This window comes from Lissotriton helveticus, chromosome 5_1 (genome assembly GCF_964261635.1).
Source record: "Lissotriton helveticus chromosome 5_1, aLisHel1.1, whole genome shotgun sequence".
NCBI lineage: Eukaryota > Metazoa > Chordata > Amphibia > Caudata > Salamandridae > Lissotriton > Lissotriton helveticus.
Genome location: NC_136065.1, coordinates 765,048,469 through 765,065,659, shown reverse-complemented (window position 1 = coordinate 765,065,659; position 17,191 = coordinate 765,048,469). Strand labels below are relative to the sequence as shown.

General features: G+C 43.5%; 1 protein-coding gene across 2 annotated transcripts in view; it reads left to right on the top strand.

The window, feature by feature from the left end:
- The window catches only part of LOC144753369 (cGMP-dependent protein kinase 2-like), a 1,794,633-nt gene that overhangs the window by 1,346,089 nt on the left and 431,353 nt on the right, over window positions 1-17,191 (top strand). The window lies entirely within an intron of this gene.

The following is a 17,191-nucleotide window of genomic DNA, read 5'->3' as shown; positions in this document are numbered from 1 at the left end:
GGCGTTCGTCTTTCTCCATATACTTCCGCATTGAATGGCGATGTGATTCCCGCTGTTGGTCTCGCGTTATTTAGAGTTGAAAGAATTCTGGGATATGTAGTTTAGCGGTGATTCTGAATGTCGGGTCGGCTCATTAAAAATTGTTTGACCGGGGTCGACGTTAATTAATGAGAGTATGGCATCTTGTTAAGCGCCTTAATGGATGAGAGTGATTGGATTAGGCTGGACAGAACCTTTCTAACAAATGCATCTTGTCTCTGATATTATACATTCTGTCGCAATCCTGTGCTTATTAAAAGCCTGGAGGGATTTGTTTTGCTACAGATTGAAAATCTCTGACAGTTCATTCAGTCCGTCTATGGCCGTGTTAAATTTGATGATTAGCATTGCTTCCCGTTTTGACAATTTTGCTTCCAGATCTCCTCCCCTAGCATCCTGATCGACCTTTGAGATAATGGTCCATTGTAGTTCTTGTTCTGTATGTGTATGTATGTGCCAGTGGTTCACAAGGGGAGCTGATTGTACATTTTTTCTGATCCTAGATTTGTGTTGAGATATTCGATGTCTTACGTCTTGGCTAGTTTTTCCGATATAGATTTTTCTACACGGACACAAAATCGCATAAATAACATTTTTGGATTTGCAGTTTGTGAAGCTTTCATGCTTCCAGAAGACTCCTTTATGGTTGAATAAATCTCCTTCTATGGTTGAATTGCAGCATATGCAAGTTCCGCACTTATGGTGGCCTTTTAACGGGGGCAAATTAACATAGTCACGTAATGTTATACTCCGCTCTTTTGGTAGGGCAGCTCGTACCACTTGGTTTGCAATGCTCTTGTCTCTTTTGAAAGCAAAGAGTGGGGTGTCATTCAATTTTTCGTCCAATTCTTGGACTAAGTGCCAGTTGTTTTTTATCTGTTTTTTTAGCCAATTTGACGAAGGGCAGTATGTGGAGACACACACAATCCGGTCCACAGGCTTCTTTTGTTTGGAATGTAAAAGTGCCTCTCGAGGTCTTATTGTATATTTCAGATGGCCGTATGTATAAAGTAGCCAAGGTTCTTCTGTAAATATATTCAAAGGCTATTAACCGTTTGTCAAATCATAGTTTTGTTCTTATCATCAATTTTTGATTTATGTCCTTCTCCTCCCACCCTCCCCGTTTCCACTACACTGTTCCCACAAAGTATGCATGAGTATGACTGAGGTGATATGAGTTCACACTTGTTTTTGTATGCCAACCCTAAGTGAATGTAAATACTATTAATAGGATTCTTTTCTTTCCTTTCTCCTGTTCATTCAAATTCTTAATTTTTACAAAAAGCATAAAGTTGCCGCTCAAATAATTTCAAGTGACTTTGTATCAAAAAAATAAATAGATTAAATCAAAAAAAACATTAGTTCGAAGAACTGATTTCATTTCTGTTCTTCTTGTTATAATTACAAAAAATTAAAACATTGCAGTACTGGCAAGTGTAGTTGTTTTGTTAAGTTCCAGGCTTGGCCTTACTGTGAAAAAGCCCAACCCTCCTTTTGTATACGACGCCATGGAAAGGCATGTGGTTACTGCATGCGGGGGCCTGTAGTGGGCCCCCAGGGTATTGGAGTTTGAGGGGTGCACATGGGGGGTACCTATGGTACTCCCAGCATTTGCATGCACAACGAGGCAGGCACCGCGCAGTGCCTGCCACATTGTGCATACAAATGCACACAGTGCAGCCACAGCATTGTGGCGGGTGGTGCTGTGTGGTGCTGTGAGCACGTCTCACCACAATGTTGTGGATGAGGCATGCCACCGCCACCGTGGCATCCTAGTTGCCGGTGCAGGACCGCCGCACCACTGGTGGCCAGTCCCAGCACCACTAGGTCCACCCGCCAACCTAATAGGCCCCTTAGTTTTAATAATACTGAACATATGTTTTTTTAGCATTTCCCTGAAAGAACACAGGTTATGTAAAGCCCTAGAAGATGGAGGAATGCGTTTCAAAGGCTCATTTTAATGGGAATGGAGAAAGACTAGGTCAGCTAGAACCAGTCCTTGTCTCCCAAAAACTTTGGAACACTAGTAAAGCTGACATTCTGTCAATTTCAATGGGAGGCTCCCAGCCTTCTGCTCATGTGAGGAAGTACAGAGCCTCCCTATCCACCTCCTACCACACAGATAGCAAACTGGTACTAATGGCAGCTGCTTGTATCCCTTGATCATTATGTGTGTGAGGAGAAATGTCCACATTAACATTGCTTCTTTGCCTTTATGTAAGGTACATAATTAGCATGGTTGGGGGAACAGATTTTACTAAATGGACTCAGCTCCATAGCAAGTGGTAAAGGCTTGGAGGTAGGCCAAATAATCCCTTTTGCCCAGCTTGCCCTAGGAAGGCCAGGTACACATTCCTTGTTTTCTATTTCAGTCGTAGAGAGGGATGACTGCAGGGTGTTTGAAGGTAATCTGCCAGCTATTATGACTCTTTGGTCATTTGCTCTCAGCATTTTTGCCTTGCCATGGATAATAAACTGAGTGCATTTGAAGAATGAGCAGATGAGAGTAAAAGATGTGCCCGTCTCTTTTTTTCTTCTTTATTGACTAGACAACTGATATGACACGTATTTTCTTTTTTATTCTGAGAGTTACAACACCGAATAAAGTTGTATGCGGGGTGCTCCACCCTTTGCAGAAGCGGGTGGTGTTTATCATTGATCATTAATTAGCGTATTATTAAGGACATCTACTTGGGGCATCGATTGCTGGTGCTTTTTGAAGATATTGGAGAACACTCTTAAGAGAAGGCTGTGGATTTTGTATAACCAGAAGCACAAGAAAATTCTGGTATTTGATGAACAGTAGGACAACAAGAGTTTTGCCAATCGCCTTGATAAAGTCTAAGGGGAACAAAACACTTGTTGGCATAGTGGCAGTCTTTTATGATCTATGTAACAACTATGAGGAAATAAAATGACATCAAATTGAAGAAACCACACAGTGTGGACTGTGTTCATCTCGTTCAACTTGGAACATTGAATGATCTTCACTGAGTGGCAACATTGTTCAAGGGACAGACTTGTATTTGTGGTCTGAAGCCAATTTATTAACCCAAAACTTGGGAATATTGGAATACTGGAGGGTGAGCTGGATATGTGCTCTTTCTCTTCAATTCGTTTGTATACACACCAGGTCACTGCTGTGTTAATAGCATCTCAGGGTAGTAGGTGCATTAGAGCCAAACTAGCACCCCAGTGAGAATTGAAGAATATTATTTCTATTGACTCACACTGTATTACTATTGTTGTCGAAAATTTTGATTGTTTGATTGTGCGGTTCTTTTCCCTTTTAGGGAAACACTACTACCTCTGTATTTGTAAAACATCGATAAAAGTTTCTAAAAGAAATAGGATGTCATTTAGAGTTTTGGGTGGTGGGTAAATCACCATGGATTGCCAGTTCACTGCACCAAAATCATGGATGCCCTTTCCGTGGAGGAGGAACCAGGTTTTCTGCCTGTAGTGTCTCAATTAGCTTCATTGGCACAATCCTTTGACCATGTGGCTTACCCATCACTGGCCACTAGGTTATAGTGTTTAATCATCACTAGACTTTCCTGCCCAGGACTGCAATGTAAAACATAGTTCCCTCGCAGGAAACTCTTTTAATGGGTTTGAACAGCAGGGCAAACCCCCTGATTGATTCTTTAAAAAGCAAAGTACTGGTTTGGGAGCTTGATTTTGAAAAAGAAAAAAAAATGTCAAACTTAGGCAAAACAACAGCTTGCCTTCTCTGCATTTCCTTCATCCTATCATGACGCTCCCAGGGTGGCAACTCCACCGTAAGCTTAGAGATCTCTTGCCCTATAAGGCCTAAACATTGCGCTCTAGCTGCATTCCAAATATGAAAAATATGTACACGTTTCAGAGTATTGTTGGCAAAACATTCCCCTGGGAGTATGAATGGGAAACACATTTGTACATCACCTGTAACTTTTGTTTTCCCTAAGTCATTTGAAAAAATCTTTCAAATGTTTTTTTTGGTCTTGCATAAGGCAGCACATGCGCTGTCTGTAGAAGGACATGTTGTGAGCTTACATTGGGCTTAGAGCCTGCTCATTGCTTAGTTCAAGTTCAAGTTCAAGTTCAGGCATTTATTAAGCGCACTACTCACCCAGAGGGTCTCAAGGCGCTAGAGGGAGGGGTTCACTGTTTATCGAATAGCCAAGTTTTCAGTTCTTTTCTGAAGGAGATGTGATTCTGAGTAAGGCGGAGGTGGGTGGGGAGTGAGTTCCAGGTCTTGGCAGCCAGGAAGGAGAAGGATCTGCCACCCATGGTGGTTTTTCGGATGCGCGGGACTGCGGCGAGGGCTTGATTGGATGATCTTAGTTGGCGGGTGGGATAGTAGAAGGACAGTCGGGTGTTGAGGCATTCGGGTCCTAGATTATAAAGGGCCTTGTGTGCGTGGGTAAGAAGGCGGAAAGTAATTCTTTTGTTGACGGGAAGCCAGTGGAGGTTTTTTAAGTGACCGGTGATGTGCTCTTGGCGCGGGATGTCTAATATGAGTCTCGCTGATGCGTTTTGGATGCGCTGGAGCTTTTTCTGCAATTTTGTTGTAATTCCGGCGTAGAGTGTGTTGCCATAGTCCAGTCGACTCGTGACCAGTGCATGGGTGACAGTCTTTCTTGTTTCGAGGGGGATCCAGCGGAAGATCTTTTTGAGAATGCGAAGGACGTTGAAGCAGGAGGACGATACGGCGTTGACTTGTCTGGACATTGAGAGAGAGGAGTCTAGAATGAAGCCAAGGTTACGTGCATGGTCTGTGGGTGTGGGCGCTGATCCCAAAGCGGAAGGCCACCAGGAGTCGTCCCAAGCTGAGGGGGAGGATCCAAGGATGAGCACCTCCGTTTTGTCTGAGTTGAGTTTTAAGCGGCTCTGTTTCATCCATTCGGCTACTTCTTTCATACCTTCGTGGAGGTTGTTTTTGGCGGTGTTGGGGTCTTTGGTGAGGGAAAGGATTAGCTGGGTGTCGTCGGCGTAGGAGATGATGTTGAGGTTGTGTTGACATGCGATGGAGGCGAGGGGACTCATGTAGACGTTGAAGAGGGTGGGACTGAGTGAGGAGCCTTGAGGTACGCCGCAGATGACTTCGGTGGACTCTGAGTAGAAAGGGGGGAGTCGGACTCTCTGGGTTCTCCCGGCTAGGAACGAGATGATCCAGTCCAAGGATTTTCCTTGTATGCCGATGTTGTTGAGGCGTTGTATGAGGGTGTTGTGACAGACAGTGTCGAAGGCGGCGGAGAGGTCAAGTAGAATGAGGGCCACTGTTTCACCGTTGTCCAGGAGTGCTCGGATGTCGTCGGTCGCCGCAATGAGGGCGGTTTCGGTGCTGTGTTTGGCTCGAAAGCCGTTCTGTGAGGGATCAAGGGAGTTGTTGGATTCAAGGAAGGCTGCGAGTTGGCTGTTGACGGCTTTCTCAATGACTTTGGCCGGGAAAGGGAGGAGGGAAATGGGTCGGTAGTTTTTCAGTTCTGATGGGTCTGCAGTTGGTTTTTTCAGAAGGGCGCTGAGTTCGGCGTGTTTCCATATTTATGGAAAGGTGGCGGAGTTGAAGGAGCAGTTGATGACATCGCGGAGTTGGGGAGCGATGATGGAGTCAGCTTTGTTGAAGATGTAGTGGGGACAGGGGTCAGAAGGTGAGCCAGAGTGGATTGAGTTCATGAGGCGAATGGTATCTTCAATGGTGATTGGGTTCCAGGAGTTGAGGTAGTTGGTTGGAGGGGTGGGATCAGAAGGGGGTGGGGTGAGTTGGTCATTGGGAATATTCTTGAAGCTGTTGTGGATGTCGGCAATTTTGTTGTAGAAGAAGGAGGATAGCGCATCACAGAGGTCTTGGGAGTTAGTGATGTCGTTGGATGCTGCGGGAGGGTTGGTGAATTCTTTGACGATATTGAAGAGTTCCTTGTTGTTATGAGAATTGTTGTCGAGACGGTCCTTAAGTGCTGATTTCTTGGCGGATCGAATCAGTTGGTGGTGTTTGCAGGTGGCTGTCTTGAGGGAGGCCATGTTGTCTGAGGTTGGTTCTTTTCTCCAAATCTTCTCCAGGGTGCGGCATGTCTTCTTGGATTTTTTAAGGTCATCATTGAACCAGGGAGCCCTTTTGCTGAATGATTTTAACTGGTGTTTTTTCAGGGGTGCTAGTTCGTCCGCACTGTGGGTAATCCATTGCCTGAGGTTTGTGGCCGCTTGGTCTGGGTCCGTTGTTAGGGTGGGAGTGTTTTGGCTGAGTGATGCGAGGAGTTGGTCGGTGGTGATTTTGTTCCATTTTCTTCGGGGGATGGGTTGTGGACGGTTGTGGGTCAGGGTTGTTTTGTAGCTGAAGTGAACACAGCTGTGATCCGTCCAGTGGAGAGCTGTAGTGTGATCGAAGGAGATGTGCTTGCTGGAGGTGAAGATAGGGTCGAGCATGTGTCCGGCTGTGTGAGTGGGGGTGTCAACAAGTTGTTTGAGTCCGAGATTGGACAGGTTGTCCAGAAGGGTGGTGGTGTTGTTGTCGAGAATGTTGTCAAGGTGGTAGTTGAGGTCTCCTAGAAGAATGTAGTTCTCGGAGGCGAGGGCGTGCGGGCTGACGAAGTCAGTGATGTCGTCGCTGAATTGAGATCGGGTGCCTGGGGGCCTGTAGATGAGGGTTCCTCTGAGGGTGGTCCTGGGGTCGGTGTGGATCTGAAAGTGGAGGTGTTCGGCGGTTGCAAGATTGTCGTCAGAGCTGGTTGTAATTTTGATGGTGTTTCTATGGACGATGGCGATGCCTCCTCCAGTTTGATCGGTGCGGTCTTTTCGAATGATCTTGTAAGTGTCCGGTATGGCTATGGCGATGTCGGGGGCAGAAGATGCATTCATCCATGTTTCAGTGAGGAAGGCGATGTCAGGTGACGCAGTGTCGATTAGGTCCCAGAGTTCGGTTGCGTGTCTGTGGACCGAGCGGGTGTTCAGTAGGATGCATTTCAAGTCGTTGGGTTCGGAGCTGAGTGTGGAGGAAGTGTGTTTGGTGAGGGTTCTGAAGCAGTTGAACTTACAGGAGAGGCAGGAGAATGGGCCGTGGGTACGTCCTGGGGTAGCTTCGCAGCAAAGTGGGGTGCGTCCGGCGTTGAGGGCGAGGAGAGTAGCGGCATCATAAGTGACTCTGGGGGGTTGGGAGCGGCATAGGGCAGGGGGACGGGCGCTGGGCGCGGTCCAGGCGCGGACGGGCGTAGACGGGCTTACCTTTGGCGCACCTTCGGCGCGTGGACGCTGCGCGTTGGGACATCTGCCTTAAATGGAGAGTGGATGGGGGCGGAGCGTGGGAGGGTCAGCTGGGAGGCGGGATCTAGGTGCAGGGAGGGTCTGCAAGGGGTCACAACAAAATGGCTGAACACAAACCAGTAAACAAATACTTAGGCACCAAGAGCTTAATTTACGCACACAATGTAAATTATAAAGCAATTGCAGTGGCACTAAAGCGCCTAGGTCACGAGCGCTGTGTAGGTCAGTTTCAATACTAGTATCAGTAGTACGACACGAACGCTGCCAACAATCAATTAGGATAATAGCGCCAGTAGTACGACACAAGCGCTGCCCACAATCAATCAATTTCAATTCTAGCGCTGCACAGAAAGCTTTCCAGGAGAGAGGCAGAAACGCATACGATACCAACAGGAGGGGGAGGTGATGGGAGCGACTGTTTCTGCGAGGAGCAGGACGGACACAGCTCTTCACGAGGGTGAGCACAAACTCTACCTCTGTGGGTGGGAGGGTCAGCTGGGAGGCGGGATCTAGGTGCAGGGAGGGTCTGCAAGGGGTCACAACAAAATGGCTGAACACAAACCAGTAAACAAATACTTAGGCACCAAGAGCTTAATTTACGCACACAATGTAAATTATAAAGCAATTGCAGTGGCACTAAAGCGCCTAGGTCACGAGCGCTGTGCAGGTCAGTTTCAATACTAGTATCAGTAGTACGACACGAACGCTGCCCACAATCAATTAGGATAATAGCGCCAGTAGTACGACACAAGCGCTGCCCACAATCAATCAATTTCAATTCTAGCGCTGCACAGAAAGCTTTCCAGGAGAGAGGCAGAAACGCATACGATACCAACAGGAGGGGGAGGTGATGGGAGCGACCGTTTCTGCGAGTGACTGTCTCCATTGTCACTCTCATTTGCTTGCTTTTTATTTGTCTGCTTCCATGAGCTTTATTTTGTCTTCTTGTGTTGGTCCTACGGATCGGCATAACTCATGTAATTCCTTTGAGTGAAATCATGCAGAATTTCCTATGAATTTCATGAGATTACACTGGAATTACACTAGTAGCGTTCTTCTGCGTTTATTATGTAAGGAGGAATTTTGCGCTAATAAATTGTGCTATTTGCAACAGAACACAGTTAGCAAGAATGAGCAGTGGCTCAGGCATTGTTAAATGTACTCCTGGGGCGGATTTTCCTCCAACTTACTACCGGCTTTTAGCACTATCTATTACCGCAAAATGTATCATCGCCTCCAAAATGAGCACAAGGATATATTTTGCTGTAAGAAACAGCGCTAAATGTAGCAGGACATTAAGCAAGGTCACTAAATGTGATCTTGTCTGTAGGATTTTCCCCCCAAAATTACTTTTAATTACGCAATTGTGTAATTATCAGTAATGCTGTGGGGAAGAGTAATGCAGAAATATTTAGATTACTCCGGCATAATCGAAATTCTGCTGAGGCCTAGTTTATGGCTCCCCTCTCTGTAGGGTCACCCCAAACATTTTGCCTTTTGATGTCCGCTTTTGCAGTTTTTGTTGGTCTTAGGACTCTGTGCACTTTATCACTTCTAGCCAGTGCTAAAGTGCTTGTGCTCACTCCCATAAACATGGTAAAATTGTATCATACCTGAGTGGCATATTTAATTTACTTATAAGTCTCTTGTAGGGTGATATACCATATACCCAGGGCCTATAAATTGAGTGCTACTAGAGGCCTTGCAGCACTTATTGTGCCACCCATTTAAGTATCTCCTTAAACCCTGTCTGAGGCCTGCCATCGCAGCCTGAATGCAATTTTAAACTGCCAATTCAACTTGACAATATAACCTCCTTGCCAATCCTTAAACTTTCCATTTATTACATATAGGTAACTGCTTATGAAGGCCCTAGGTAGCCCATAGGGTCTTGTTCATTGTAATGAAAAGATTGGACATTATAATTTCTTAAAGCAAGGAAATGTGCACAAGTTCAATATTCAATTGTGGATATTTATTTGTAAGTTCGAGCTGAGAGTCACAGAACGACCAATTACCAAGTAACTCCCTTTTTCATAGACAGTCTTACGTTATTTAAAGATTCCACAAGCTGACTCATCACCAAACCCAGACAGTGCGTGACAGGTTCAAACTTATCGTCACAAACATGCTCAGCCCGGGATGTCAGTTCAAACGTCTGCCTGAAATTCCACATGAGTTGCACAGGCAAGTCTTTCGAAGGTGCCAGCCAAGCCTGATCAGCTCTTTTGGCTTTCAACAATAATTTCCCCATCTTTTTAAGTATTACATGTCCTGGTACAAAAATTCCTACAGTCATTTTTCATTACGGTGATGCCTACCTGTTCCATAGGAAAACATTGGGTTGCCCAATTACTAATTAAAAAGTGCTAACTTTTAATTGGGAACAGGTGAACATTCTGGGGCTGATTCCGATACGGTAAACTAATCCGTACGACCAAATCGTATCCAGAGCCCTTTCCGTACGACTCGTCCAATTACCGTCCGACTCTCGTTGTACAATTCATAGGAAGAATATACGACCGAATCGTTGCGAACCGTACGAATAGCAAGGGAAAATCCATACAACACGGACCCTCAAAGTGAACCATACGAATCGTAAACATGCTGTACAACCCGACAAGTACGATCCAGACCGGGGAATCAGAATGCGATTTGTACGGAAAAAGTCACGCATGAGCGAGTCGTATCACTATTGTAATGGAGCCATATGCAAGCGTGTGTAACGCACCGTACCCCGGCATTCATGGCGTGTATACGCACCGTTCCCCATGTACACACCGTACCCCGGCATTCATGGCGTGTGTACGCACCGTAACCCGGCATTCATGGCGTGTACGTCACGTACGGGGATGCGGTTCGGGTCGGACTCTGCTTTTCCAGACGTTTTGAGCTCCCGTAGAAAAACGGTCGCACGGAGTGTCGCAGAGACGAATCGTACTTGCTGGGCCGGAAACTGCTGCTTAATTACATACAGACATCGCGTACTGCGTGTTCCGGATACAAATCGCACGTATTTTTTTGTCATACGGTTTCAGTGCGAGATCTGCTTTGGATCCGAATCTTACTTCATCGTACGTATGGGGACGTTTACGGGTACGATTCGTACGGGAAATATGCTCCGTACGCCTATTTGTAAAGGGATTTTACCGAATCGGAATCGGCCCCTCTATGTCTGGTATCTCTGAAATTCTAATTAAAAATCCTCTTCAATGTAAAATAAAACTTTATTAGGCCAATAATGACTATAAAACCAAAATTCCACATCCCAAAGGTAAAATAGTAAAAACGTATACATTTGCAAAGCCCTAGTGTATATTAATTTTAATTGAGGGTAGACATAGGTGCCAAGCGGGTGCCGAACGTCGAGGGCGTGAGTAGAGTTCACCCACCATCCATTTTGCGACAATCGAGCTAAGTATTCCTAAAAACGCCAAACGATTAATCGTACTGCTTTTTCCTTTGTTTAGACAAACCGTAGGGTGTGCCAATTACGTTCCCACCCCCCTCCTGAGACCTATGGCGCGAACTTTGAACACCAGAAAAGTGAGATATGTTTATTTTGAAATTGTGAACTTGCGAGCACGGCTGTGCCTGCACTTTTAATTGATAGACACAAGGTGCAATACCTCCTGCCTTATTTTAATTACCCTTAATTTTATTTTGCACGAATAGCACACAGCACTACCCATCATGTATCATTTAAGAACCCGGGGACTGTGGTGGTGATAACGATACCAGTATTCTCATCACCCCTGCCTCTGGAATCCCGTGTTGGAGCACTACCGATATACAGTGCTTAACATTATAACTGAATGTATGTTTTGTTATACCTGTACGTCTTGTCCTTTATATTCACAGGTGCAGAAACGCTCAAGTCGGAAGCCTCCTAAACCAGGAGTTATTAGGTAGAACCAATTTTTCTCCCTAATTATTTTTGCACTTTTTCACTTTTTTAATAATTTTCACTTTCACGTCCCATGGTTGGGGTGGGCCTTAGCGCGTCCATTCCCACCAGGGTTTATTTCACAAATGTCCTGATGAATGCCAGGTAAAATCACACCGTTTCGTGGCTGAAACATGTCGACTGATACCTAAGAAATTCCCACTCCATAGACTGTGGACGCAATTTCCAGACACATAATTTTAAGTCTGTCCCTAGTGATCATTCTAATAAAGTTATAATTTTGACACACTACGGACTGGTTTTTTACCACCCAACACTCACTAGTTACCTTCCCTCCGCACAACATTGCCTAAACTCACCAACCCGCTCCGCAGTAGATCTGGCGTCGCAGCACACCGAAGAGACACTCGGTCTCTTTGGTGGGCCCAATGATGAAGCATGTCATCACTAGGTGGTGAGTGAGGGCTTCCTTTCAACCATTGAAAAACGTCTTAACTGAAGCCGTTGTCGTGCTCCCCATGTGTGGTCGTGCTTACATTTATAGCATTTGACACTCTTCTATTGTTTGTTTATTAATTTTAATACAAATATTTAAAAAAACTACTACTTGTCAAAACTACTACACCTTCTTAGACCTGGATAAAGTGCCTTCTGTTACAGTACTAACAACTTATTAAAAACAATGTCCACTAAAATATAAAAATTCTAGGGACATTGGGCTCCAGTTAAGAAACTCGCAACCCTGAAACATTTCAAAGGTGAGGACAACATTTGCAGATGTATCAGGGCTGCCCTTACTTGTGCAAATTTACATTGTTTTAAAAATGGTAAACGGTATCTTGACCAAAGATCATTATAAAATCCACAGAAGAACATAAAGTGTAGGAGATCTTGGTCTGAGAAATCATCACAAGGTAAGGGTTTTGAAGCCCCAGGCTTCGTAAAACCCTTAGGAACTTTGAGGCACTAGTGAATGCAATTGAACCTAAATCGCATTAAAAGAAAATGGTGGTGTAGATTTTTAATATAAGACCAGAATGGTTCTAAAGACCCAGGACTTAAGATTATGTATTGTCTTATCGTGGGTTTTTTAAGCTAATTTTTTTCCCTTTCCACCATCCTTTTGGCTAAAATATGACTTTAATTTCTTTCAACTCACCACGGTGCATTGTCTTGGATGTGTAAAAAGCTCGGGGCACCCTACATTTGCCAGCTGCTGTGAGATGTAACCCAGCCAAGGAATGTCAGCCACCCTGTGAGTCTCATACAGTCTTCTAAAACACCGTAGATGTGGGGCTAGACCATATTTTTAGCCAGAATATTAAAGGCGCCACTGCTATATGGTCAGAGATGTGGCTCTGTCCTAGTTCTTCATGCACCATAAAAGATGGGTTGCTGGGGGGTACAGATAATCAGATAATAGTTTGGAGTTATTTATCTTCAGCCACCTGCAGATCACCAACCTGCTTATAGCCCCATACCTTCCTGCCATATGTAGCCATTGGTATATTTTTCTCTTTATAGACCTTCAGTAATGGGCGTAGTGATTTGCTCCCCATTCACCTGGTAAATTCCATTATCTCTCCTGCTGATCTAGACAGAGTGGTTTTTTTTAGTGTTCGCTGAGCTACCCAAAAACCTTTTTCGTCAAATAAGATACCCAAACATGGAAATGTAGAACATTTATCAGTTCTCCACCTGTGCATAAGAGCATACAATTGTCGTGCTTTGTTTTGCCAGACAACATTATATGGGTCTTTGCAGAGTCATTGGTGTCCTTGGAAGTAAAACTGCATCATTAGCATATAAGAGAGCAGGGATGAGTTTAGCGCCTGCTCTAGGAATGTCTTTGCTAGTCGTTTGGAGTGCAGCCCCCAGATTATTAATATATAAGGTAAACAAAACAGGGGGCAAAATACATCCCTGTTTCACCCCTCGCTTAACGTCCCAGGATTCTGTATGAGAACTGTCTTCATTGTATCTCACTGAGGCTGTTAAATTTGGGTTGAAAAGGCCACTTTTAGAAAGTTGGAATTTGGTGTAGATCATGCACACCTACATAATTCTAATACAACCCGTAATAAACATAATTCTTTTGATCTGTGTGCTGTACCTCTCTGCGGTTACCTCACACTGTGGTTACAAGAAAAACTTGGCCAGCAGCCTACTGGGTAACTGGACAGAGGTGCGCACTACATAAAGGGTATACATATATTTAACAAAATCACAATCAAGTGGTTTAACATTTCTCACATGATTTTAATACAAAACTTGAATAATTTCAATCCACAATAATATTGCGTTATCACCAATAAGTATATACACTGAATGTCAACATTGATTATCTGAAAAACAACACCATATTCATGTCATTGCAACAAACAAAAATAGAATTAAAAAAACAGCCCAAAGTATTTCGGGACTATCGTCTCTTTGTCGGGGGCATAGCTGTAAAAACGCAAAGAAAACATGTTTACATGTACATAAATGGAACAACAGACCAATTCCGATGACCTTTAAATACAATTGTACCTTAATAAACCAAAACATCTTTCGGAATTTTAAAGTGCCTAGTCAGTGTTAATCCAAGTCCACCATGTCAGTGTTTAAATATGAATGTGATCATAATCTCTAGACAGTAGACCAATATTCACATGACATGAAAGCTGGAGAAACTAGCGAATATTCCAAATAATTACAACAAACCAGTGTTGCACCCGGGTTGCTGAAAAAGTAAGACTAAAACCGACATCTAGCTGATAATTCTATAAAAGAACTTATCATACGCCCACCCATTACAGCAACACCACATACCTGCAAATTTAGTTGAAGCCAAATTTTAATTGCAAAGAAAAAATAAATACAAAATACGAAATCAACCATAACCAAGATGAAAAGAAAAAACAACAAACAATAATGCTGGTAGATCGAACTCCTACCTCATGCATAGATACCAATAACAAGCAATCTTTTCCTGTCAACAAAAGATAAGAACCGATCATTCTTAAAATATCCCCGTGTACTCTACATCCTCCTCTCTGAGCACACATGAAAAACTGACATACTGACTCACTGAAATACAGCTAACTCCTGGCCTCGCTGATGTGAACGCGCCCCATGGTGTTCAAATGCAGACTCTGTACTAATCCTCTCCACGCTTATCAAGTGACTAAGTCATGAGATCAATGTTCCTATGACGCGTACACATTGTGAGTCCCATGTCATCTTGAAATGTTCCTAGCTGCAAAAAAACATCTTTTACCGTTCCTAAACAAATTCATGATAAGCCAAATGAAATTACTGATACACGATTACAGTGTGTAATTCAAAAATCATAAAAACCTAGTCTTACGTTGACAACTCATTGCCACAATATTCATTATAGCGAAATTCTTGTTTCTAAACAATTACAAGCAAATATATAACACGGTCTAGGGTGATGCCGTAAGGAAATAGGATCCAAGTTACAACTACATGTTCCATAGTGTTCAAACGCAGACTCTGTACTAATCCTCCCCACTCTTATCAAGTGACTAAGTCAATGTTCCTAAAACACATACACATTGTGAGTCCTGCGCCATCTTGAAATGTTCCTAGCTTCAATAAAAACATATTTTGCCATTCCTGAACAAATTTTAGATAAGCCAAAAGAAATTGCTGATATACGATTACACTGTGTAATTAAAAAATCATGATTAGCTATAAGTACTATGTGGTGTTTATGTTTCAAAAAATGGTGTGCAAATATGTCACTTCTGTCCATACAGAGTACAGTCCATACCCCATCTCATAATGTTTTCCATTTTATGATACATTGCATTTCTTTTGCCTGCATAACCTCTAAAGGTAAAGGGATGTTATGGTCTGTATGTCAAACTAAAAAATTGAAAATATGAGGGATCGGCCTTTAACTGTGAGTCGACACCGACATGTCTTAGGAAATGTATTGATTGGTTATAAGGTTTATAAAAAGCAGCTAATTTCAACCCTATCATTAAAACCCCTTGGTTTCATAGTGGTTTCATAGTGTCAAGACGTTTGATCCAATACGTTTCGCGTTGTAGCAATCTTTTATCGTGTCAACTCCGATCTGAAATTTGAGTTGAGCTATAGTATTCCAATGCTCCTCCCAGTGTGTTGCCAAACAAGAAGTGGTGCTCTTATTATGTATTCTGCTTTTATGTTCAGAAATTCGAATTTTCAGTTTTCTTTCTGTTTTACAGATATAAAGCATACCACATGGGCATTTGATAGAATAAATAACACCGCTTGAGTTGCAATCCCCATTAGTTTGATGTTTCCACATGTACGTGGATGTGATAAAGTACATCTTGTAATGACATTGTTTTTATTTTTTAATTTTTTTTATTTTAAGAAATAAGAAGGCACAATCAGTATTTCGCAATACATGTTACACATGAAAGATATGGTCCACTTACGGTTATACAATGTTGGCAGTCTTATATGTACATCACAAAAAATGTTTCGCTCAAGCTTTGACTTATACAGCATTACCATCAGCAATATTTGTCGTATCCAAGTATTCACTTTCTAGAGGTACGGAGGGCAATTCGCAAATATCTCCTCTACGGGAATTCCATCTTCCCCATTTTTTGATCAATTTTTTTGGGTACTCCTTATGCACATACACCGTCTCCTCTGCGACCAAAACAATGTCCATGTCTCTACACCATTCTGCTAAGGTAGGGGTAGATGCCCCACCCCAGTGGCTGGCAATATTCCTCTTGGCTATCATGATACCTAGAGTAGCCCAGGTCAGTAGTGTTGAATTTAAATCTGTTATCATCCCAGATATTGAGTAGACAGCATTTGGGCTCCGTGGGGACTAGGTTTCCACTTACCCTTGTGATCAGGGACATGACTGACTCCCAGTATGATACCTTAGTAGGGCATGTCCAGATAGTATGGAAAAATGTGCCAACCTCCCCACATTGTTGCAAACAGAGTGGGTTGCCAACTTTACCAATCTTACAGAGGGTAGTCCTAGTGTAATAAATTCTGCGAATAATTTTGAGTTCTACTAGACGTAGTTTGGATGTGATCACTACCTCCCTGGGGGACGCCAGCGCTTTCTGCCAATCTGTGTCATCCAAATCGCCTAGGTCTGCCTGCCTTTTGTCTTTAAGCTTCTCCATCGAGTCTGAAATGTTATTAACAATATTTTTAGATGTTAAGGAGATTGCTCTTTTGTCCAAATAGTCCGTCAGTAATCCGTCCTCTAGTGGGAATGCCTCAGGCAGGGTGGTGTCCGAGGAGAGTGCCACTTCGAGAGCGTGTTTAATCTGTTGGTAATGAAAGTATTTTGTTGACTCCACTTTGTATCTCGTCTGGAGGTGCTTAAAAGTAATAATTTTTCCCTGAACCCAGAGGTCACCCACCATTGATATCCCAATAAGGTCCCAGTTGTGAAAACCCTTACTTTTTCCAGCCTTCCTAATCTGTCTGTAACCTAAAGGGGTGTCGCTCGTTTGAATGTGTCAAGCCACCCTAACTTTGTGTGCACTGTTTTCCAAATCTGAAGTGTATGGTTGTCGGGCCCATTGTATTGTATTTTATTGTTTTGGTAAAGCGCAAAACAGCTGCCCCAGCGAAGAGGCGTCCCAGCGCTGAAGACGTCACGTACCCTAACCTGAGAGTGAGAAGTGAAGGGAGATTTAAGAGGAGGGGAATAGGTAAGTTTTAATTGCTTTCCGGAAAGCAGATAAGCTTTCTATGGAGCGAATATTTAGAGGGAGATCGTTCCATAGCTTGGCTCCCAAAACCTTAAAGGAGCGGCCGCCCATGCGGGAGAGTTTTATGCGAGGGACGCACAGAAGGTGTTGGTTGGAAGATCGCAGGTTGCGTGATGGGGTATAGGGGGTGAGAAGAGGTCGTAGCAGAGTAGGATTCTCATGTTTGAGAATTTTAAAAGTCATGATGAGGGTTTTGAATTTAATTCTGGAATCAACCGGTAGCCAGTGTAGTTTGCGAATAGTAGCTCTG